Source organism: Rhinolophus ferrumequinum, chromosome 25, assembly GCF_004115265.2.
Source record: "Rhinolophus ferrumequinum isolate MPI-CBG mRhiFer1 chromosome 25, mRhiFer1_v1.p, whole genome shotgun sequence".
NCBI lineage: Eukaryota > Metazoa > Chordata > Mammalia > Chiroptera > Rhinolophidae > Rhinolophus > Rhinolophus ferrumequinum.
The window spans coordinates 3979965-4003741 of NC_046308.1; the positions used below are offsets into that span (position 1 = coordinate 3979965).

General features: G+C 46.7%; 1 long non-coding RNA gene across 1 annotated transcript in view; it reads right to left on the reverse strand.

Moving 5' to 3' along the window:
- LOC117017583 (uncharacterized) overlaps positions 1 to 23777 on the reverse strand; it is a 128452-nt gene that overhangs the window by 71981 nt on the left and 32694 nt on the right. Inside the window, exon 2 of the long non-coding RNA XR_004422097.1 lies at positions 20514 to 20664. This is a non-coding gene — a long non-coding RNA (uncharacterized LOC117017583). The remainder of the gene's footprint in view (positions 1 to 20513; positions 20665 to 23777) is intronic.

The window sequence follows — 23777 nt, forward strand, 5'->3', positions numbered from 1 at the left end:
AGCAGGAGGCCAGGGTGGTCGGGACAAGCTAGAGTGTTAAAATAGTCCTCACTGGGTCGGTGACACTGGAGTAAAGACTCAAGGAGACAGGACGTGTGGTCACAGACATATAAGAGCCCCAAAGATCCTAACCCCAAAATCCAAAATGGTAATGTGAAGGCAAAAAGTCCCTTTTACGTGGCAAAAGGGACTTTGCAGCTGGGATTAAGTTAAAGATCTCGGCATGGGGAGATTGTCCTGGGTTACCTGGGTGGTCCCCACATAATCACAAGGGTACAACGTACATGTGATGTGATACACGTACATATTGCAAAATGATTACCACCATAGTGTCAGCTAGCACCTCCCTCATGTCACATAAGTGTGGCGAGAACATTTAAGAGCTATTCTCTTAGCAACTTCCGAGTATATAACAGTATTTTTAAACTATAGTCACCATGCTGTACATTATATCCCCAGAACTTATTCGTCTCACAGCTGGGAGTTTACCCTTTGACTGACATCTCCCCAAACCCCCCTCCCCCCAACCCCTGGTAACCACCACCCTACTCTCTGGTTCTATGAGTTTGGCTTTTTTAGATTCCACATATACGTGAGATCACACAGTATGTGTCTTTTTCTTTCTGAATTATCTGACTTAGCACAATGCCCTCAAGGCCCATCTATGTTGTCACAAATAGCAGGATTTCCTCCTTTCTCGTGACTGAATAATATTCCATTGTATCTATGCATCCCGTCTTCTTTACCCTTCCATCCATTGATGGACATTTTGGCTAGTGTGAAGAATGTGTTTCCTGAGTTTTAAACACAGAACCTAGACACAGGAACTGACCTACTATTCTATGGAAAGAAAGAAAGTAGCTTTCTGTGGTCTTTCCGACTTCTCTGATGTTTTAGAAGTTAGTAGAAATAACCATGCTGCCCCAAAATATCAACGTGCCTGCAATTCCACTGTTTGACATTAGCTCCTTTAGATACACTCCCCCATGCATCCATTCATTCGGTGCCTGCCATGTTTATTGAATACCTGCCGCCTACCAGGCACTGTTCTGCATGCTGAGGATATAGCAATAAACAACAGTTGTATAGAAGGTGTCTCAAACGAGGCTAAGAAATTGCAACTGGTGTGGTAGGAAGAAAGCCCAGAGAATGGAGTCCCAGAAGCCAGGGAAAGATAGCATTATGCAGAAGAAAGCGTGATTGATAAATGCTGCTGGTAAACTGAGTCAGGTGAGGACTAACAATTTATTACTGGGAACCTTGACAAGAGCTGTTTGTATAAAGCAGCAGAAGCAACTGCCTGCTTAGATGAGGCTCAAAGAAGCCCGGTAGTTAAGGAAGTGGAAGTGGTAAGTAGAGATCAAGTCTGTGTGTGGATATTTAGGGTGTGCACTGCACAGCTCAGGGCTGCCCTTATTATACACCCATGAAATGACTGCTGCGTATCGGAGCTGTCCAACTGCCTAGCCCTGATATAGATGAATCTTTCCAGAATTTTGACTACAAAGCAGAGCAGAGAAACGGGGCAATAGCTGTAGAGGGATGTAGAGTCAAGGAAGATTTTTTTTTCTAAGATAGAAGCTATTACGACAAGCTTTTCAAAATTAGGAGTGATTTAGCAGGGAATGACAAACTGATTGAAACCAACTATGCCATAAAATGTAATAAATTATCAGCTGGGGAAAACTACTTGGCAGCCAACTGAAAGCAAACCAAAGCCGGGGGAAAGGGAAGGCACCAAAGCCCGGAAGCAGAGAACCAAACTCGGAGGGTTCAAAGATGAACTTCATCTGTCGCCTGCTTCTGCTTCAGTATGGGTTGATGCGCCAGAAAGGGCAAGCTTGGCACAAAAGAATGAGTTCTAGTAGGTGAATTCCATGCACAGTGTCACCTGGATAGAAGAGAGAATATTTGAACGTGTATATCAACTAGGAATCCCTTTGGCTACAAATGCAGAAAACCCAACCTGACAGTGGACTGAACAGAATACAAGTTTCTTCATTTCTCACATAAAAGAAGTCTGCGAATAGGCAGCCCAAGGTTGGCACGGTGGCTCCAAGCTGCCATCGGGGACTCAGGCTCCTTTTATGTATCTGTTTCATTCTCACAGCACGTGGCTTCCATCTTCAAGGTCATCTCATAGTCCAAGATAGCTGCTGGAGCTCCAGCCATCAAGCCTAACTTCCAGTCAATAGGCAGAAAGAACAAAAGGGGCCCATCTCCCGGTTGAGTCAGCTCTCTTTAGAAAGGCTTCTTGGAAGTGCCGCATAATACTTCCCCTTGTATTGGTCAGAACTGTTACCTGGGCATACTTAGTCGGAAGAGAAGTCATGAAATGCAGTTTGTGTTTGAACACATCATCCAGGTTTCTATATCTGAGGAACAAGGAAATACTGGCTCAGAGTTTTCCCAGAGTCATTCAAATGATACCATATCACCGATACTGCGGTTAACCTCATACCAGCCACAGGTGGAGGAGAGCGGGGAGGTTTAATCTCAAACTTGGAAAGGACAGAGTATTCAGATTTAGTGTCACAGCTCCAAGTGGGTGGAGGCACGGCCACTGTTGGAAACTCCATGACCCTTACTCAGGACGAGCTGCAACTCTCCAGGGCACCCCAAAGCTACATGCTGGATCTGGGGCTGGTAGCATTAGCCCTGGGAGGCCACGGGGTCCTACATTTTCAGAGGATGTGCCCCCATGACACGAGCAGGAAATGCAAGCCTCTGCGTGGGCTCCCCTGTCCTGGGTGGTACGTTTTACCTCCTCACGGCCTCTGAGCTTTGGCAGAAAAAAACTCCTTCTTCTTCCCTTACCCTTTCCATCTCAGGAAATGGTGGCTAGATGTTGGGGTCCCTGAACACCCCTCGTGCGGCCCAATATTCCTCACGGCTGCTGATCTGAATTTAGTTCACAGAATTTTTTTACAGCAGGCCTCTTCTCCCTTCCTGTTGAGAAGCTCCCCAGATATAACAACAGAAACAGACCTCGGGGGTTCAGTCAGGGAGAAAGAGCTGTCGGTATGTTGGACCTCAGGGCTCCTTCGAATACTCAGGGGCAGCATTAATCTGGACACTTGGATGAAAGACCCAGCTCCCTTGCCAGGTCGTCTGGAAGCTACACGGCCAGAGAGCATCTCTGGATGTGCAGACCTGCTGCTCTTGTGAAGCTTTGCAGGGTGCACGCGCAGTGCTGGGGGCTTGCTTCAGCAGTGTTGCTGTCTTTCTTTCAGCTGCAAATTTAGGAACAGCACTTAATAAGAAAAACAGAAGCCATAGGAAGAAGAAACCATACATGTTGCAAAAGCCTTTGAGTGTCCACTGCTCCCAATTAGAGGACACTGCCTGGCTCTAGGGCAGGCGCTCAACAGGATTTCAAGACCAGTGAGGGCCACATCTGATCCCAGCACCCCTGGGAACGGTCTCCACCAACCAGGACACAGACGGCTGCGGTGGCCCCACGGCTCCTCTCTCCCCGGTGTTGGCGTCCTTTTCTCCCTCCCTCCTTTCCTCCTGCTCTCTCCACCTCCCTGTCCTAGTACTTCCTTCTCCTCCCTTGTCATTTCTTACGTCTTCTTAGTGGGCATCCCTCAGGCACTGCAGATCGATTACGTGGCACTTACGGTTAAATGCATCCCTGCTGATGACACTGGCCCAGTGAGAAGAACTGATGCCAGCAGCAGCCATGTTTACTTGTTCGAAGCTCCTTTGTTCCCCAATCATTAGCTCCTTTGTTCCCCAAGACGACCGCATGCAGCAGGCATTTATGATATCCCCGCTGAACACACGAGGCAGAGGGAAGAGTGGGCGGCATCCAGATGCGAAGCTCCGAGGTAGTGACTGAGCGACCGTTTCCTGTTCTCCTGTTTCCGTGGGCAGGGCCTCTTGAAACCCCAAGGTGGGGAGGGCGAGTCCTTGGGAAGAAGCTTAGTTCCTTCAAGGAGTCTGGCAAAGGCTGTTGTCGTCATGACACAGGCACAGGTAGTGGGGTTACAAGTGGGTTAACAAGTGTAGGATTCTACCTAGAATCGACCACCAGTTGTCCCATCTGTCACTTCCATCCAGCACGACTTGGAGCCATCGGACATTGTCTCTGTCAGAATGCCCTTGCGTTGAAGCACCAGGAAGTCCAAACTAAAGGGTTTCAATGATGAAGACATTGATTATCTCCCCTGACGAGACGTCCAGAGGTAGAGTGGTTCCAGGGTTGGTTAATTCAACGTCTCAATGCCATCGAGGAGGAGGTCTTTCCGTGTTTCTTACTGTCATCCCCAGGGTCACTCCTCGTGGTCTCAGGATGGCTGCCACAGCTCCAGGCAAACAGCCACACACAACAATTAGAGGTGAAAAGGGGGCCACCTCTTCCTTGTGTCTCTTTCTTTATAGGAGCTAAGAACCTTTTCCCAGAAGCCCCCAGCAGACTTCTCACATCTCATTGGCCAGAACTTGGTCCCATGTCCCTGCCTAAGCCAGAAACAGACAAAAGGAGATGGGGCCACATGGGTGCTTCAACCAGTCAGGATTTACCCACATCTGGGTGGGGAGGGGTGGGCGTGGAAGAGGGTACATGGCTGTTCAGTTGGAAACCAAGATGCCTCGAGCATCTTCCTTAGTGACACAATGCCCGCCATCTCCCCTCACAAAGAGTTGTCGTGCCAGCAACTTCAATATTCAGCTTCTCTGCGGGCTAGGGGAACTACCTGTTCTAAACGCAGAACATGTGAAAATTCATCTTTTTCCAATTCTTTTGGTCTTCGCCTTGACAAACAGAGCCTTGCCTCACCAGTCTGTATCTGATCAAACTCCAATAACAATCAGGTTAAAATAAAAACGGGCCCAAATTCCTGGCTTGACTCAATTCAGAGATAACCACGCACAGACTTGCTGGGTGTTTCTGGAACAGATTTGGAGCTCAGCCTGTATTTAGAAAAGATTGGTGTCACCTATGAGCTACATGGGGTCAGTCAAAGTTCAGGCTGATTCAGCAGCGGGTCTGAAAGAGAAAGGGAGCCGAAGAGAGTCACAGAGACCGAGAAAGGCAACTGGGCAGCAGAAAGACATGGAGAGAAGGGAAGAGAACTCATACTAGTCGTCTTTTGTCTCCTTCCCCAGACAATGATATGGAACCGTCCCTACAAAGAAGGGAACAGCTGAATTCTCAAGACAGAGGTCACCTCACAGAATCCCCGAATCAGTCACAAGAGCACCCTATAATCATGGTAAATCCCACAGACCACACAGCCCTTGTGCCCAGAACTCATCCCACCACCAAACCTCGGACGCTTACAAAATAAGAATGAGGAAATCACTCCCACGCGATGAGCGTTCGTCACGTGCCAGGCACTGTGTTCAGTATTTTATATTCTCACCGCAGCGCTCTTCTCCAGAATGCTGGGAGGTGTCGTTATTTTTAATGCTTGTTTTTCAGATACCCAGTAAGAGTTTGATGAGGCTGTTCCGTGACTCACCTGATGCTACCAACCAAGTAAGTGGCAGAGGCAGGAGTGTAACCAAAGTCCACCCGTCTAGTGATAATGATGTACTTGTTTTGAAGCTATGTACACGTCTGTAGACATTCCAAGCGTCTTGCCAGAAATGGACGATTTTATTCACATGGACGGTGGTCACAATGAGCAAAGATTACTGTGAAGCCTGGTTACGAGCATCATCATCATTATTATTATTATTATTTAGAAAACTGGTCTGTGATGCCAGTAGGGGACGGACAGAGCCTGGGAACATTTCCTTGATGAAATAACGGTCTTGCTGACCCCTTGTCTCAGAATCACTCCCTCCTCAAACAAATACGTGTACACCCATGTTCACAGCAGCTTCGTTCCTAAGAGCCAAAAAGTGGAAACAACTGAATACCCACCAATGGACGGAGAGATAAAATGTGGTCCATCCACACAGTGGAATCTGATTCAACCGTAAATAAAGATGAACCACTGAAGCTCACTACAAGGTGGATGAACCTTGACAATGTGATGCTGAAGCCAGTCAGAAAAAGTCACATATTGTGTGATTGTATTGATATGAAATGTCCAGAACAGGCAAATTCAGAGAGCCAGAAAGCAGACAGGTGGTTGCCAGGGGCTGAGGGGAGAGGGCAGTCAGGAGCAACTGTTCGATGCGTACGGGCCTCCTGTGGGCAGATGAACATGTACTGGAACACGACAGACGTGGCGGTTAGACAACATGCTGAATGTCCCAAACGTCCCTGAATGGTTCAGTTTACAGTGGTTCATTTTATGTTACGGGAATTTACCTCAGTGAAAAGGGAGAAGAAAATGAGTCATTCTGACCTTTTAATCTTCACAGTCTCATCAAAATACCTGCAAGGGACACAGCCACTCTCCCTCCGACAGCCGAGGTGAGAGCTGACACTCCGAGCACGCTGCTGTTATAACTGTCTGGATAAGTCATCTGGCCGTGGGCAGAGGAGCCCAATTGAATACAGATCATGTTAAGAAACAAGGGAGCTGCGCCCTCCACAACTAGATTAAAGGCAACGAGCTGCCACTGAGCTGCCGGAGGGGCAGCCGGATGGCTCAGTTGGTTAGAGCGCGAGCTCTCCACAAGGTTGCCGGTTCAATTCCCATGTGGGATCGCGGGCTGCGCCCCCTGCAACTAAAGATTGAAAACGGGGACTGGACTTGGAGCTGAGCTGCGCCCTCCACACAACTAGACTGAAGGACAACGACTTTGAGCTGATGGGCTCTGAAGAAACACACTGTTCCCCAATATTCCCCAATAAAATGTATTTTTAAAAAGAAGAAGAAGAAAGAAAAGAAACAAGGGTGTATTTCTAATGGTCTGCAGAAGCACTTCGGGGAAAGAGCAAAGCACCACCATCGAGAAACAGCCCACGTATCAGAAAGGCCAGCTCACTGTGTGTCCACCCCAGGAAGCATCTGTGCAAATAGCATGTAAGCTCAAGATGCGATCATTAGGTCTGAAATAAGCTGCATCCTCCAGGAGGAAGGGAGATGTCTGAGTTGGCAGTGTGGTCTCTCTGACATCGGTTACCTTTCAGACAAAGCCTCATGTGTTCCTGATTTGAAAGCTCGTTGTGTGGGGGGCGGGATCTGGTTTCTGTCTGCCTGGGACGGGAGGGATGGCGGCAGGTGGGGAAGAAAGAGAATCAGGCTGCAGTTACAGGGCCAGCGGGGGAAATTCCTGGCCACAAACATCCAAAGCACCTCTTCCGTCAGGAAAGAAAGAGAAATTGCAGTGACCCTGAACTTTTCATTTTCAAAAGCTCGGTGACTCCGTCCAGGACGTATGAAAATGCTGACATCTCAATGACAAGCCATCCTGCAGTGTAGACTCCAGATTTCCTAAAGTGGGGGGTGGGGGCGTTAGACGGCTTTCATCTGGTGGAAGGGGAAGGGGGAACCCCAGCTCTCCATATGCAACAAAGAACTTCTGCAAAATATCTGGATTCGTCACTTCTGCAGGACCCTCCCTCTCCCACCCCCCAGGAGCAGCACGTGCTCTGGCCAACAGGATGGCCGAGAGGCTGGCATCTACCCTTGGGAATGGTACACGGGTGACGTGACAAAAGACAGAGAGCCCCAGGCCCCCTGACTCCAAGGATTCCTTCTTCTGTCTGCCCCTTGAGCCAAGATGTCACTGGAATTCCTCCAGGTGCCTGGAGCCAGCTGGACTTCATGGGAGCCTTCCCAAAGCTTCCTGTGGTCCTCCCTGCCCCCGCCCCTGCATCCCCCCACTTATCATTTTATTTCCTCATCTGTACCAAAGTCATAATTACGGCCCAATCATTCTTCTACTCACTTCTCCACTTTTTGGAGGTTTCCCCACTTGGTTCTAGTGGCCTCTGCTGACTCACCCTTTCCTCCTTGAAGGCACCCTCTCCTCTCTGGCACCTCTCCCTGCACTGGGATCCCCAACTTTAACGCTCACCCACAGTGAACAAATGGGGGTCATGGCAGTTCAACATACATTTTGAGAATTGCTGTTATCCGGGTATTGAGTTGAGAGTTTTCACATTTCTTCCACAGAACTTTGGAAGACCTGAACGAACCATGTTTCACTGCCACTGTGAAATATTAGGCAGCTGTTAAAAAAGAATGCACGGGAGCAGTGCGGTGATCGGAGGAGGTGGCCGATGCATTAAGTTAGAAAACAAAGAGCAGGGGATGAAAGTTTACATCATCAGTAGTATGCCAGCGGGCATGGCTGGTGTGACGGCAGGAGAATGGTACTTCACCTTTGTGGTCTGCCTCCCCCAAAACCTAATGCCCAGTCTAAGCAAGAGAAGTACATCCGACCAACCCAGCCAGAGGGGCATTCTACAAAATAACCGGCCAGTATTCTTCCAAAGTGTCAAGATCATGAAAGACATAAATAGACTAAGGAAATGTCTTGGGTTGGAGGAAACTAAGGAGACATGACAACTGAATGCAGTGTCGTGTCCTGGGAGCGTCCTAGAACAGCACAAATATATTGGGGAGAAACTGGTCACATCTGAATGAAGGGTAGATTTTAGTAATAGTGATGTACCCGGGCTGGTCTCTTGTTTCTGACAAACGTGTAACAGGGGAAACTACCGTGTTTCCCCGAAAATAAGACCTAACCAGAAAAGAAGCCCCAGCATGATTTTTCAGGATGACATCCCCTGAACAGAAGCCCTAATGCATCTTTTGGAGCAAACCTTAATGGAAGACCCATTCTTATTTTCGGGGAAACACAGTATGTGAGGGGCATATGGGAAGTCTCTGTATATCTTCGCAACTTTTCTGTAACTTTAAAACTATTCTAACATTGAAAGTTTACTTTTAAGAAAAACAATAGGATGTAATGTGAATAGTATACAGTCATTGTTTTTAAAAAATAAAAACCAATAAATATGTCCATATGGAATAGAAGGATACACACTAAACTTACTATTTGTTACCTGGGGTGGGGGGAGGGGACTGAGGGGTGAGAGTTAGAGGGATTATGAACATATTCTTTGTATTTCTATGTTGCAATGAACACCTACTTCCATGCTATCTGATCTGTTGCAGGGAGTAAAATATGCAATTAAAAAAAATCTAACAAAGTTTTGGGGGAAATACTTGCTTTCCTATCTCAAAAAGCAGTGGCGAAAACATTTATTGGAGCTTTAACAAGGAGGGCCAAATTACACCCTCCCCCACCCCCAAAAGAGTTTCTCTCCCAGAAACATGGTGGTATTTCCAAGGGCCCCATTAGGCAATTAAACTGGATGCCAAGTATGAGACCAATTATTACCGTAACGTCTGGCAGCTTGTAAATAATAACCCTTGATTGCATCCCGCAGAGAATTTTATACATTAAGGGAAATTAGGGGGAAAACTGTCCATTTCATACTTCATACTAAAGCTGAAGAGGTGGAATATGTTTTGACTCATGTCATAGAGGGGCTCTGGTAGGGGGTGGACAATGTAGGATGGAGCAGGGAACGTAAAGAGGGAACGTAAAGAGGAGGTTGAGAGAACTGATGGTTAGGAAACGACTTATGATTCCTGAGAGGAGAGAGTGAGCCAATGGCAGAGCCTCTGAGCAGGGGAGGGAGGCAAAGATCCCAGCAGGAGAACCAGCTGAGAAAGTGTCATAGCTAGTAGAAAGTTTACTAGGGTGGCCGGATACAAGATAAATACACAAATAACAGTAACTTCCCTTCATTGCAGTCTTAGCCAGTTACACAATGGCAGGGACAAAAAGATCCATCCGTGTCAACAACATAAACTGGAAAATACTGTGCCATAAAGTTGTAAGAAATGCCCAAGACTTTTGTGATGACAATTACAAAACTTTATTGGAAACACGAGCAAACCTGAATAAATGGAAGGGGTTGTCTTGTTCTTTGGGTAAGAAGCACTATAAACATGTAGATTTCACCCCTACTTTAATCCAGAACTTCCACGCAATTCCAAGCAAACTCCCAAGAAGGTTTCTAATATTGCTTGAAAAGCTGATTCTAAAATTCATCTAAAATGAAAAGTCATGGAGTTGTGTAAAAGAACAGCAATGAGATGTTAAAACATACTAGAAAGCTGTAATCATTAGAGGGGTGTGGTCTCAGTACATGGAGGTGAATGGTTGATCCCTTGCCAGCCCAAACATCTACACTTCCCTTCCCACTCCCAGAGGGCACCTGAATAGCCAGGACTTAGGTGGGATTGACCTCACCCCTTCCTCTAGGGTGGGGTCTAATGAGTGTAAGCCAGTCAGCATGTGCCCAGTATCCCACCCCAGTGCTGGGTTCAAATCAGATCATAGGACAACGAGACTCAATTCTGAATGTTCGTTTATATAGACTCCCCTTTTCTGGTGGATGTGACCAAGGAAGCACGCAGCCTTGGAAGGTTCTGACTGCAGGCCCAGATGGCGCCAATACTAAGAAGGCAGAGTTGGTAAATGCAGAGAGAGAAAGAAGGTCCATATGATGTCATCTGGGCTGCTGGATCCTGCCTTGTCTGAAGCCAGTGGCCCTGAGCTTCTCAGTTACAAGTCAATAAATTCATTGTACTGTTTCAATCAGTTTAATCATCCTCCCAGTTGACTTCAATACAGATCAGACACGTGCATGTGTGTGTGTGTGTGAGTGTGTGTGTGTGCACTTCACATCCCTCTAGATGGGGGTTTCTGTAAGAATTTTCTTAAACCACCTGCATCAGCCTCACGTTGGGGACTTCTGAAATGCAGGCTGCAGGTGAGGGGAATAGAGTGGGCTCTACAGTGTAAGAGCCTCCCAGGTACTTCTCAGGTGGGAGAACGTTTGAGAACTACCAGATTTGAGTGCTGTTTCAAACAGTGCGTCACCAAATATTTGTAGGTTATGAAATCGATTTGGAAGGTCTGGGTCAGCATTTTTTTTTTTTTTTAATGAAAGAAAGGGTTGAGATGGGATGGGATGGAACAAGAGAGAATCAAACAAGATGTCAGAGTGTGTCACCGCAGAAAAGGTATAAGTACTGTTTTATGAAACGTTTCTTCAGTGATACATATGCAAAGCTGAGATTCAGCTGGCAACTGGCGTTACAACGATACCTGTTAAAATGTCAAAATGCATTTCTGCTGCTTGGCAGGCAGTGGAGGCCTACCCGCACGCCCTCCTGCTGCCTTGGGGCCCCACTGCCCCCCCCCCACTCAGATTCAGTAAGGAAAGGGTTGATTTCTGGCGCAGCACGGCGCTTCTAAGACCAGGCTCAGTGTCAAGACCAAATTCTGATTGGTCCGCCTCCTGGCCTCACCAGATGGTACATGTTTTGACTCACCTCTGTGTGCAAGTGTAATGGATGGGAACGTTTACATGGGCTGAGATGATTCATGACGTTTGAAAAGCACTGCTCCGTGGGCCTTGGGGATGGGAGGTTGGGGTGGCTGCGCTGGAGGCATTTGGGTACACCTGGCAGAGCAGGTGGTGAGGACACAGATAGAATGGGAGGCCAATGACTTCTGGCTAGTGTCTGGACATGATCCAGAGAAGGGCAGGCTTGGGAGGAAAACGAAAAGAAGGAAAGGAAAAACGGCTGCCCTCGTCCCCTACGTCGGCATGATCAAAACCAGTACGGATGAAAAAGTTAACTACCTTAGTTCTACAAGCGCTTACTCACAAAAAAAAATCCCTGTGTTTCAAAGCAAGACGCAGCAAGAGCCGTCAATTCACGAATCCAAAGTGGCCAACATCATTCAAACCTTAGACTCTAAATAAAATCCACCTGCTGAAATAAAATCCATTTTCCTTTTCCCCGGCCCATGCTCAACTTCCCGCAGCCCAGGCAGGCAGGGGATCAGGCCCACCTCGGTTTTTTTAAAGCCATGAATAGTCAGTGTCCAGGATATAATGAGTGTGAAGACAAACCCTTGAAACCATGGCCACAATCTATGCCGTAAACACACCCATCACCTCCAAACGTTTCCCCCGCCTTCTTACTCATTCTTACTTGTGTGTGATACGAGCACTTAACATACCATCTATGTTAGCACACTTTTAAGCACACAACACAGGGTTGTCTTAGCACAGCGCCACGCACGGCGGTATACAGGATCTCTCTAGCACTTACTACCCTTGCGTGATTCAATCTTTGTACCCTGTCACTGATTCCTTCCCGTTGCCCTTCCGCCCAGCCCCTGGCAACCGCCATTCTGCTCTCTGCTTCTGTGTGACTCTTTTCCATTCGTCATATCACTGGCGGCATTGGCCTGTGTCTGGCTTCTTTCACGTGCGCATTAGGCCCTCCAGCTGCAGCCATGTTGTCGAATATTGCAGAATTTCCTTCTTTTGTGAGGCTGAATAATATTCCATTGCCTATATCACATTTTCTTTATTCATTCCTCCGTGGAGGGACATTTCGGTTGCTTCCATGTCTAGGATATTGTGACTAATGCTGCAGAGAACGCAGGAGTGCAGACATCTCTTGAGATCCTGATTTTAATGAGTTCAGACACACGAGTATACCTAGAAGTGGGATTGCTGTCTCACACGGTATTCTGGTTTTAATTTCTGAGGAACCTCCATACTGCTCTCTGTTGTGGCCGTACCAGCTTACATTCCCACCAGCAGCGCACAGTGGTTCTCTTTCCCCCACATTGTACCTACATTGGTTTTTTAATAATAGCCATCCTAACAGATGTGAGGTGGTATCTCCTTGTGGTTTTGATTTGCATTTCCCTGATGACCAGTGATGTGGAGTGTCTTGTCACGGACCTGTGGGCCATTTGCACGTGTTCTTTGGAAAAATGTCTGTTCAAGTCTTTTGCCCATTTGTATATTAGGTTATTTGGGGTTTTTTTCGTTTGTTTTTTGCTATTGAGTTGTACAAATTCTTATATGTTTTGGCTATTAACCCTCCATTAGATAGATGGTTTGCCAATATTTCCTTCCACTCTGTAGACTGTGTTTTCATTGTGTGGATTGTTTTCTTTGTTGCAAGGATCCACCTGCTGTCACGCTTTAAAGCACATTCCCCAAGAAGATAGGCAGAAAGAAGCTTCCTGCAGGAAGTGCTCAGCTGACTCCGGTGAATTCCCAACCCAGTCTAAATTCAGCTAGATTCTTGTGCCCCTCAGCCCGGCTGCTAGGGATGTACCCCTCAGACGTGCTGAAAGCGGTTACCTTTGGGGAGAGGACCAGGTGGGGGACAGGTGGGATGTTCACGCACAATGCAGAGCACCCAGTTACACTTGAATTTCAGACCAACAATAACTTTTAGTATAAGTATGTCCCATGCAACATGTGGGATATACTTATACTTTAAAAAAAAAAAAAAGCATCTGTTGTTCATCTGAAATTCATATTTACCTGGGGCGTCCTGTATGTTAATTTGCTAAATCTGGCAGCCCTGTGAGAGGTCAGGAAGAGGAGTTCATTTTCCATGTCGTGCTTTCCTCACTGTTTGAATTTTCAAGTGTTATAAAATTTAGGGTGTTTTTTTTTTTTAATGTAAGCAGGAATTATATGAAACATAGACCCTTTCTGTTGATTTGTTTGCTTTTTAATTCCCTTAAATGTTATATACATTTTTTAAAGATTAAAAATTTCAGCTCAATGTGCGTAGAAAAGGCACTAAAGAAACACTTTTCAGATTGACAGATGAGGGAAAGAAAGGGTTAAAGTCAACGATGGAGGGGCCTGAAAAAATGGAGGGCTTCGTGTACAGTCAAATGGAATGGAAAGAAAAGACCAGTAATGGAAGATGAGCGAAAACACAGCAAGAGCGAGAGGTGGGAAACAGAACTGGGAGTAGACGTCAGGTGGCCTGCTGGTGGAATCCTGCATTTATTTTAACCAGCGCTCGGTGCTCCCTAGTATTCTTTTTAAACATGACTCATATATGATAAACTAAATAGTTCTCATTCTATCATTCTGGTTTAAACTCTTATTGCACAATTAATCTGTGGGAGGCAGGACAACCCTGAACAAGTTACACTTTGCTCTAATGACTCTGTAATTCATATGTGTATGAACTTAAAAATTTTGTCCTAGGCTGAAAAGAAAGATTTTCTCTGTCTTTCTTGATGGGAAACTTTCCTGTGCAGGTGGGACAGCTATCCATCCTGCAGCCGGGGACCTCGCAGCCCCTATTTGGCCCCTGGAGGCAATGGGAAGTTGGGTCAACATTTGCCGTTAAATCATTCTGGGAGCATCACTGATCTTTTTCAAACCTCCCTCGGAAAAATTGTCTTGTGAAAACAAAAGAAAAGTCATTTTGTAAACTGTGAAATGTGCACTCATCACACTGCTCAGGAGGAGGCCAGGAATTCTGGAATGTTCTGTCTGCCTCTGGCAGGTTTGTTTGCTCCGCACACTGGCCCCTGCGTTGGGGAATTCACAGCCACACAAAAGGAGCTTTATCGGAGTGAAGAGGAACATGCAGGAAGCCCTGGGTAACCCGGTGACTAGCAAGGATACCAGTGCCAAAGCAGCATGAGGTACCAGTACCACGCATGTCACTTAGGGAATGAAAGCAGGGGACAACGTTCGTTCCTGGGAGCCCTGGGGTTGGGAGGCCCAGCCTGGGAGCGCCCAGGTGAGTCCTGCGTTTATCGGAGCCCAGCTTATGTGCGGCTCGAAGGATGAAGGGCTAGGTGGGACCAGTTTTGTTTTCTCACATTCCTTCCATCTCTGGTTTCCCTTCTTGGTTCCGAAAACCCTTCTACTCCGTTCCCCAGAACTCGGAGCTACTCCTGCCTGGAGACCTGCAGGGGTCCAGCTCTGGGCCCCAGCAGAGAAGGGTTGGGGAGCATTCTTGGGGTGCAGACAGCCTGGGCTCACCTGCCACACCTTCGGTAGCTCAGCTCACCTCTGGGGGGAACCCCTCTTTCTAACACCAGGCAGACTGTCAGCAAGCAACGCCTTTTGAAAAAAGACAGAAGATGACCCCTGGGTTGACATTCAAACCATAGAGGGCAATGGCCACATTTCCATTTTTTTTTTAATTAATAGAGCTGTGCTGTGCATGATGGTAGCCTCTGGCCACACGTGACTGTTAAAATCAAATTAATTAATTTGATTTTATAAGCCTCTGTTTTTCCTCCTCTATAACCTGGTTAGACTAACAGCATCTACCTCACAGAATTAAATGAGGTGAAGTATGTGATAGCCAAGTTCATGGTACACATTTAATAAATGTTTTATCTGATACACAGTAGTCTCTCTCCTCCCTGCCAGCATCTTTAATATTCTCTCATGTGACTCGCTCACTCCATCTTGGGGATTGGCTCCTTGGGGGGCAGGATAATAGCCCCCCCAAAGACACCCACGACCTAATCCCCTGAAACCTGTGAATGTGTTAGGTTGCATGGCAAAGGGGATTTAAGGGTGACATGTGGAATTATGGTTGCTAAGCAGCTGACCTTGAGATAAGAAGATTATTTTGAATTATTCAGGTGGGCCCAGTGGGATCACAAAGTCCTTAAAAGATGGAAAAGGAGGAAGAAGAGACAGTGGAAGTGATGCAGGGTGAGAAAGACTGGAGTGGCCACTGCTGCTTTTGAAGTGCAGGAAGAGGCCACCAGCCAAGGAGTGGGGGTGCCCTCTAGAAGCTGGCAAAGAGGAGCAACAGCTTCTCCCCGGTAGGCTCCAGATGGAGCCCAGCCCCGCTGGCATCTTGATTGCAGCCCAGGGAGGACCCGTCTCAAACTCTGGACCTCCAGAACCGCAAGATAATAAACGTGTGTGTTTTAAGCCACTGAGTTTGTGGTAATTTGTTACAGCAGAAGCAGGAAACAGACACAAAGCACGGACTTGCTGATTCCGTGTGAAAAGAGTGCCTGCCGGGCCCCCAGGCACCCCCAGCAGCATGGGCTTTGCATCTGAGTGGTCAATGTCATGGTGAATAACAAACCTATAAATCAAAGGGAGGAGAGGGGGCAACCTGAAAGACCTCTTATTTAAAATGTCTTTTCTGCAAGAAAGGGATCTGCGTTCCATTATCTTTTCAGAGCCCTATTTATATGCTTCAACTTAGTTCTTCTCTAAACGGTGCAGAGCAAATTGGAGTCCTCAGCGCCCGCCCCTTGGAAGACTATGCGGCTAAAATGAAAATAAACCGACAGTGGGTGTATATTTTTCCTTGCAGTGAAGTATCTCTTTCTTTGCCAAACCACTCTCCGTTTCAGAGGCACCCTCCAAAGAAACAGGGCCATTTTCGGGTATCTTGGATGCTGCAGATCCTAAGGGATGACAAAGGGGGGAGGGTTGTTGCCAGTCCCTGGAAACCCGGTCAGCCCCTGGGGAGGAGGGAGGGCAAACCTGCGGTGACTGTGTGTTCCGGGCCTGCTTCTCCAGCTCACCTACACCCCCACCTGGTGTGGTCATCCAGATTCCTGCTTCTCACCCCAAAGCACAGCTTGGCTCCCAAGAAACGAGACCAGTGTTTGTGTGCTTGGTCCCATCAAAGATGCTGATGCAAACTTTTCTAGCGAAAGAGGAATAATACCGTGAGCTGCTAACGTCAGGCTGGAAAGGAGATTTAGGTCCACAGTCCCTTGTCTGCAAATCTAAAATCCAACAAGGTCTGAACACCAAATGTTTTCTCATAACCTGTTTGGCAGCAAAACCTGAGCTGACTGGCCATGAGGTGACACCGTCTTATCCAACTTAGAGTGAATATTCTTACAACATACTGCCGAAAACAGTGTGTGATTGCAGAGTTCTTCCCCAAACTGTGTGGGCAGGTGGTCCCTAATGTACAGTCTAGGTAACGGATTACTTTTCAAAATTCCCCCCAAAATTCTGATTCCCTAAACACACGTGGTTTTGGATAACACAAAGTTCTAAGAGAATAGATTGTGAATGTGTACGATACTAGATTTGCGTTTCTCATGGCCTCTTCACTTTCCTTCTCTTTGATCTCCTAAGAACCTGAAATTGAGGGGGAAAAAGTCTTTTTTTCCCCTCAATAAAATTTTCCGGTTTAAAATGATGCGTAAATTTCAAAATTGGTGAAAGTTACGACGAGCAGTGTGGGTCCACTGCTGTTTTATCCACGGCTCCGACCCCTTTCTAATGAACTGCTTAAGTTCTCACCAACTCCCAGTGACCTCGCTGTGGGGTGGTTCTCTACTCAGTTTTGTCTGTGCTGACACACCAAGTGAAACACCACTACAGCACTTGGCACATTATTCCCCCCACCCCAGGTTTCCTAGAAACCAAACGTGAAGACACTGCATGTCTCCGAACGTCAGGCCCAATTCCAAAATCTGTTAAATCCATTGACCCTCGAAGCTGGCTGCCAAGGTCTCACTGCCAACATTTAGCTCCATTTAGCTTTGTTTTGTCAGCCACTTGACGGCCTAAATGTAACAGAAGGTAGCCCTTTTGGCTCTTCACAGCTCCATCAGTCTCTTCTGGACACCCTCGAATCTTCTACTAACCAGCCCAGTGTCCAGCTGTGTGGGAACAGTGCTGGCCGCGGGAAGTTGAAATTTGTGCTACCATTCCTCTGTGCAAAAAGAATCTCATTTCTTTGGAGCGTTCTGTTAGGGGTCTTCCAAAGTCTCTAAAATATAATCCATTGGGTTGCATTCATCTGGGCAGAATGCAAGGGAAAGTTGAGTTAACCAGAATATTGAGAGAAAAGACGGGGCTGCTGGGGCATCCGTGGAATCCAGGGCTTCATTCAGATTTTGTGCTTTTTACCCCAACCGATTTCACTTTGTAGCTGCTCACACACCACAGCTCTCCCTGGGGCCACGTCTGCATCCCTGCCCCGCCTGCTAAGTAGAAGTAGGTGTTTTGACCATGAGAGAAGCTGTCTTTGGCTCTCCCAGAGGCAGACCCCAGTCAGGATCCGCGAGTAGGAACACTGTTTGGAAAGTGCAGGACAGCACTAGGGAGTGGGAAGTGAGGCAGGAAGGGAGAAGAGCCGTGCCAGGCCAGCTACCCTGTGGGCGAGGGAGCTCAACCCCAGGAGGAAATTTCCAGGCAACGGTGCCCCAGAACTACCCCACCCAGAACGGCTCTTCTTAAAGTAGCATTCCAACTAATGCCTGGAATATTTACATAAAAAATAAAAATCTAAATAAATTTAAATAAATATAAACACACTATTAAATTCCAAAGAAGTGAATGAGGGAACTAGAAAACCACTGTAAGGCAAACATCACACAAGTTAATCACTGCAGGCAATTCCCACCACTGGATGCTACAATCAAGGGCCAACGTGTGAGGAGAAATGGGACGTTTGCAAGGTCCCAAAGCGTTTCCCCCAAGGGAGTTATTCATCGCAAGGGGAAAGCTGGCAGGCACGTGGTTCGAGGTTAATGCCACCAGTCCTAAGGCTGCTTGGCAGCACGAGACCCCTGCTAGATACCATCATTCTTGCCAAAAATGCATATGCTCATTTTAAACATGGGGAAACATCAGACAACCCAGATTGAGGCCATTCTCAGCAATCACTGACCGGCACTCTTCAAAAATGTCAAGGTCATGACAGACAAGGAAAGACTGAAAAAACTGTCACAGATCGGAGACCAGAGATGCGATCCTGGGTGGATCCTGGGTGGATCCTGGAAGAGAAAATGGCCTGCAGTGGAAAAAACGTGTGCAATGCAAATTCTTGTTTAACAGGGTCGTATCAGTGTCGATTTCTGTGTCTTAATCGTACTGTGGATGTGTAAGAGTTTAACAGCAGGCAGGCTAGGTGAAGGAAATACGGCAACCCTCTGTACTATTTTGCAACTTTTCTGTACGTCTAAAATTCTTCCAAAATAAAGTTCTTTTTGAACGGAGGATTAGACCACCTGCAGAGCGGGGGAACTGGGAATTGACGTGTCAAGCGCCCAGAGTCACCGGCTGGGGGTTTCTGGGGGGGTGGTAATTCACCAGCACTTCCAGCCTGCTGGGTGGACAAAGTGGCCTCACGGACCAGGGGACACATCTACAGAGGCTGACTCTGAGGAGGAACATTTTAGGGGCTTCGAGATTCGAGCTCTGATGGCACAGCCTTTCCAAACATGTTTCCATGTAACCCAAGTACACCCAATGATTCGACAACAACCCCTCCCCTTGCTGAAGGGCACCGGGTGACACATTCTTTGTCACCTGTGAATGTCTGCCTCAGGGGCAGAAAACGAGTCTTCCTGGTACTTTAGAACAAAACTCAAACTCAGTATAAAGTTTAGGAGATAACGACTAGTGAATTAAAACAAACAAAAAAACAAAGGACACCACCATGTATCAGTAACTCCATTTCAGCATGTAAGTTCGACCTAAATTTAAATGCAATGCTCTGTGAGGAGCAATCCATCTTCTCTGCAGTGTCGCTCACTTCATTCTAGAATCCACAGACAGTGCCGTCAGCTCACCTCATCACAGCAGCTACAGGCACCCTGCTTCCAAAGTTACAGTCTTTTCTTAGGAAAAGTCACCTCTTTTGTGGATCTGATGGTACATTTATTTTGGAAAAGAGGGGGAGTTCCTTATACACACTCCCAACCTCTGGTTTAAATTATTGCTTTAGGCTTTCCTGCCAAACCTGTCATGTATAAAGGGACTCACGGCCAAGTGTGTAAATAATTTTTAAAATTCCACTGGTAGTGATTTGGAAATAAGAAGGGTTTTCTTTCTTTTCTTTTTTTTCCCCCTGCTTGAGTTACTAAAGAATTTAACATTGTTTTAATTTGGAACACAAGTCGAGTCTATTAAAACCTCTTGCGCCCTGTATATAAAGCTTGCACTTTATATCATCACAAAGCTTTAGAGTATTAAGTAATTGATTTAATTAAACAAGCAATTTTTTTTTTTTACCTTGGGCTCCACCCTGACTATAAAAAAGTTTTATAAATTTCAAAGAATGTGGAGACATGGGATCGACCCTGTGGACCTAGAAAAAACAAGGCCATCACTCCTGCAGATGGACTGACGAACAAAGGATTGGGGTGCCCCCCAGGTTTAGGCACATTTGAGAGTCCTTAATCTCCTTATTTTATCATAATAGGGTTGCTGATCAAGCACACATCTGTGCATTGGCTGCCCAGCATCTGTTCATTTTCTTCTGGAAAGGCATCTCACTTTCCCTCTGGGGACCCACTCCCTGCCTAACTCTCAGACAGTGGGTTCAGACGGGGCTCCATGCAGGCAGCAGGGATCCAGGGACCAGGGCCACAGTGATTGGTTCAAGGGTGATCATGTGCCTTGAACATTGATAGGAGCCAATGAGAAGCCAGGATGTTGATGGGAATGCTGGGACCAAGGCGCTTGCTCTCCTTAAAGAACTAGCTGGGGCCACTATCTTGTGACCACCAGGCGTGACAGTGCCACTGGCAGAGGTCACCAGGAAGAGCCCAAGATGGACTCAACACAGAGAAGAATGAGAGTCCAAAACCATATTTGATGACATTGTTTAGATGCCTACATCCAACTATGCCCAAAGCTGGCAACTGCAGTCAAATAAGACAATGAGTTATTTTTTTGTTCTTAACCCAGTTGGGGTTTCTGTCACTTGCGACCAAAAGAGACTTAAGCCAATTTTTCTGGAAAATTAACAACGCAGCACCATAGTACGTTTAAAAGCTACCTCTGAGATGCTACCATGTCAACTTCTCTCTTCAACTGTAGATACAGCATGAAAGACCATGAGGATTATCTCAGGGCTGAAGGTCAAGAGCCCTGGGGTCTGGTGCAGGAGCGACATTGGACAGTCACTGCTTCTCTCTGGAACTCAGCTCCTAAATGAGGAAGACGATAAGATGATCTTTAAAATGCCACCTCCAGAAATGATCTGATCTGCGATTCTAGTGACTATGAAGCAAGATCGCAAACCTCATGATGCCTGCACACACACACACAGAGTCTCTTCCCCAATACACCCTTTTCTCCCACAGGCTTCCCTTATAGGATTCACCTCTCACTGGAGCCTAAGAACCAGGTGGCCCACTGGACCCCACAACTGAGCAGAGAAACTGATCACCTGGACATTGATCACCCACAAAATCCCAAAACCCCATTTGAGGATACCCAGGGGGGAAACAGTGAACATGGAAACCCACAGCTCCATACTGAATTCCTGAATACTACTATGGAAGGTGAAAGGAATGGCTGAACCTCGAGAAAAAGAGTTCTCAGCAGATTTCCTGGTCCAGATGGTGGAGCTCACCTCCTCTCAGGACCACATCCATTTCACTAAACCACAGAACAATCATTATTGAGAACCACCTGAAGTTTAGCTGAATGAAGCCCTACAACTACAAACATAAGAAGCCACCTCGAGACTGGCAGGGAGGGCAGAGACGCAGAATGGGCTGGTCCGACACCTGCGTGTGACCATTAAAAATCAGGAGGGATATCTTGGTTGCAGAGGTCTCCCCTGAGAAGCGAGGGGCCCCAACCCAGGGTATCAGTGCCGGAGAGAGAAGTCCCCATAACTTCTGACTGTGAAAACCAGCAGAGATTGTGGCTGAATGAGACGGAGGGCTGCTGAAGTCCCAGGCATTCCTCCTAAAAGGCCTGCACATGGACTTACTCTCTGATGGACTCACTCACTCTGAGGCAGCAGCTCGAAAGGTGCCAGGGACATACAGGGAGGAACTGAATTGTTTAGCTTCAGGGTAAGGGCTGAAGGGCAGCTTTCTCCCAGACAGAGAAGCTGGAGGAAGCCATTGTTTCTTTGCTGAGCCCGCCCCCTTCCTGGAGCAGACACAGGTGGCCCCCATAGCTGAGTCTCCATCAACAGGCTAACGGCATTCGTTTGCCACGCCCTGGTGATTCTGAGACCACGCCCCACCCAACTTTCGGGTACACCCAAGCTGCTTCCAGTGGCTTTTCTGTATAAATGGTCTGCTTTCACTCACGCCGCAGACTCTCCTAAAATCTCTCAAAGGTTCACAAAACCCAAACAAGCAGCATCTGGCTTTGGCACATCCTGTACCCCGGCTGAGCAGCCCTAAGGCTGGCACTAGTGACAGCGGCCTTATTTGCGGGCTTGGCCTCCCCAGGCACCTCCAAGCACAGTGTAGGCAGCAGCCATCTCTGGATTGCTTTGCGGCTCATGCCCAGTGGCCCTGGGCAGGGCATAGACTGTGGCTGAACTTGGCCTGCTGTGGGTCCCCTCCCAGGAGGCCCCGGAGCTTGCAGCTTCAAACTGGGCTGGAGCATTATCTGGCCACTTCCAAGGATAACACTCCATAGAGTAGATTGGGCAGGTACCGGAGCCCTGCTAGAGCAAACCCTGCTCCACAGGGTCAGCCCCTGCACCACAGCTGCTCCACTGTAGTCACAGCCAGTCCTTACAACCAATGTAATAGTTAGACATTTATCATTCATATCCCTCACACAGTGACAACCCCCTCCCCCACCCACCATCCCCCTGACATCGCACACAGCCATTGCATTTCCACTGCCTCTATTCCTAATGCTGTACTCGCTTCTCATATATATATATATATATATATATATATATATATATATATATATATAAACTTGTAGTTGACATTCGTTATTCAGCTTCAGCTTCAGGTATACAGTTCTGTGATCAGGCATCTACATCATCCTTGAGGTGGTCTCCCTAACGAGACAAGTGTCCATCAGAACCCTACAAAATCTTTACAACATTATTGATTACATTCCCCAAGTTGACTTTCGTAAACCCTGTGGCAATCTTGTGGTTACTGACTGTTTTCTAATCCCCCTCACCTTCCCTCTTATCTCCACCTCCCCTCCCACCTGGCAACCCTCAGTGTTTCCTCTGTGTCTCTGAGACTTTCTGATGAGTTCATTCATTTATTCTTTTCTTTAGATTCCACATATAAGTGAGATCATATGGTATTTGTCTTTCGCTGTCTGACTTATTTCACTTAACATAATGTCCTCTAGGTCCATCCATGTTGTTGCAAATGGTAAGATTTCTTTCTTCTTTATGGCTGCATAATACTCCATTGTATAAATGTACCACACAATGATATATCCAATAAGGGGTTAATATCCCAAATTTATAAAAAAACTCACTCAACTCAACTCCAAAAAAACAAACAACCCAATTAAAAAATGGGCAGAAGACATGAAGAGACATTTTTCTAAAAAGGACATCCAGATGGCAAACAGACACATGAAAAAATGCTCAACTTCACTAATCATTAAAGAAATGCAAATAAAAACCACAATGAGATGCCACCTCACCCCAGTCAAAATGGCTATCATCAATAAATCAACAAACAACAAGTGCTGGTGAGGATGTGGAGAAAAGGGAACCCTTGTTAGATATATTTTAATAAAAATCTTAAAAAAAAAAAAAAAAAAAGGAATTCTCCTTCCTGAGCAAGGGGATAAGTGTAGCCGTCGCAGCCTGTTATAGCGGCTGACAGTCAAGGGTTTCCAACTGCCCTCTGGTTTTCCTACCTCTAGTCCTGTTTGTAAGTCCAACCACTCTAATCCTAAAAGCTGCTCAGTCTTTAAATACGTGTCATGCACAGAATGGTCTCAATGAGGGCGTTAGAAAAACCCAGCTCCTGATTTAAAGATTTTTAAACTGAGGAAAGTGAGAATAGAAGGATGTTTTCTCAAACAGACACACACACACACACACACACACACACACACACACACTATGCACAGTGAGTCCTCACTAATGCCATCGGTACCTTCTTGGAAACTGTAACTTTAAGAGAAACGACGCATAACGAAACCAATTTTACCATAGCCTTATAATGTAAATAAGAATTAAGTTCCTACGGCATATTTCTGGTCACAAAGACATCATCAAACTTCTAAATGAAGACCCCAAACACTTCTAATACGAAACAGTGAAATAAACATGAGCTATACTTACATTTAAGAAAGATGAATC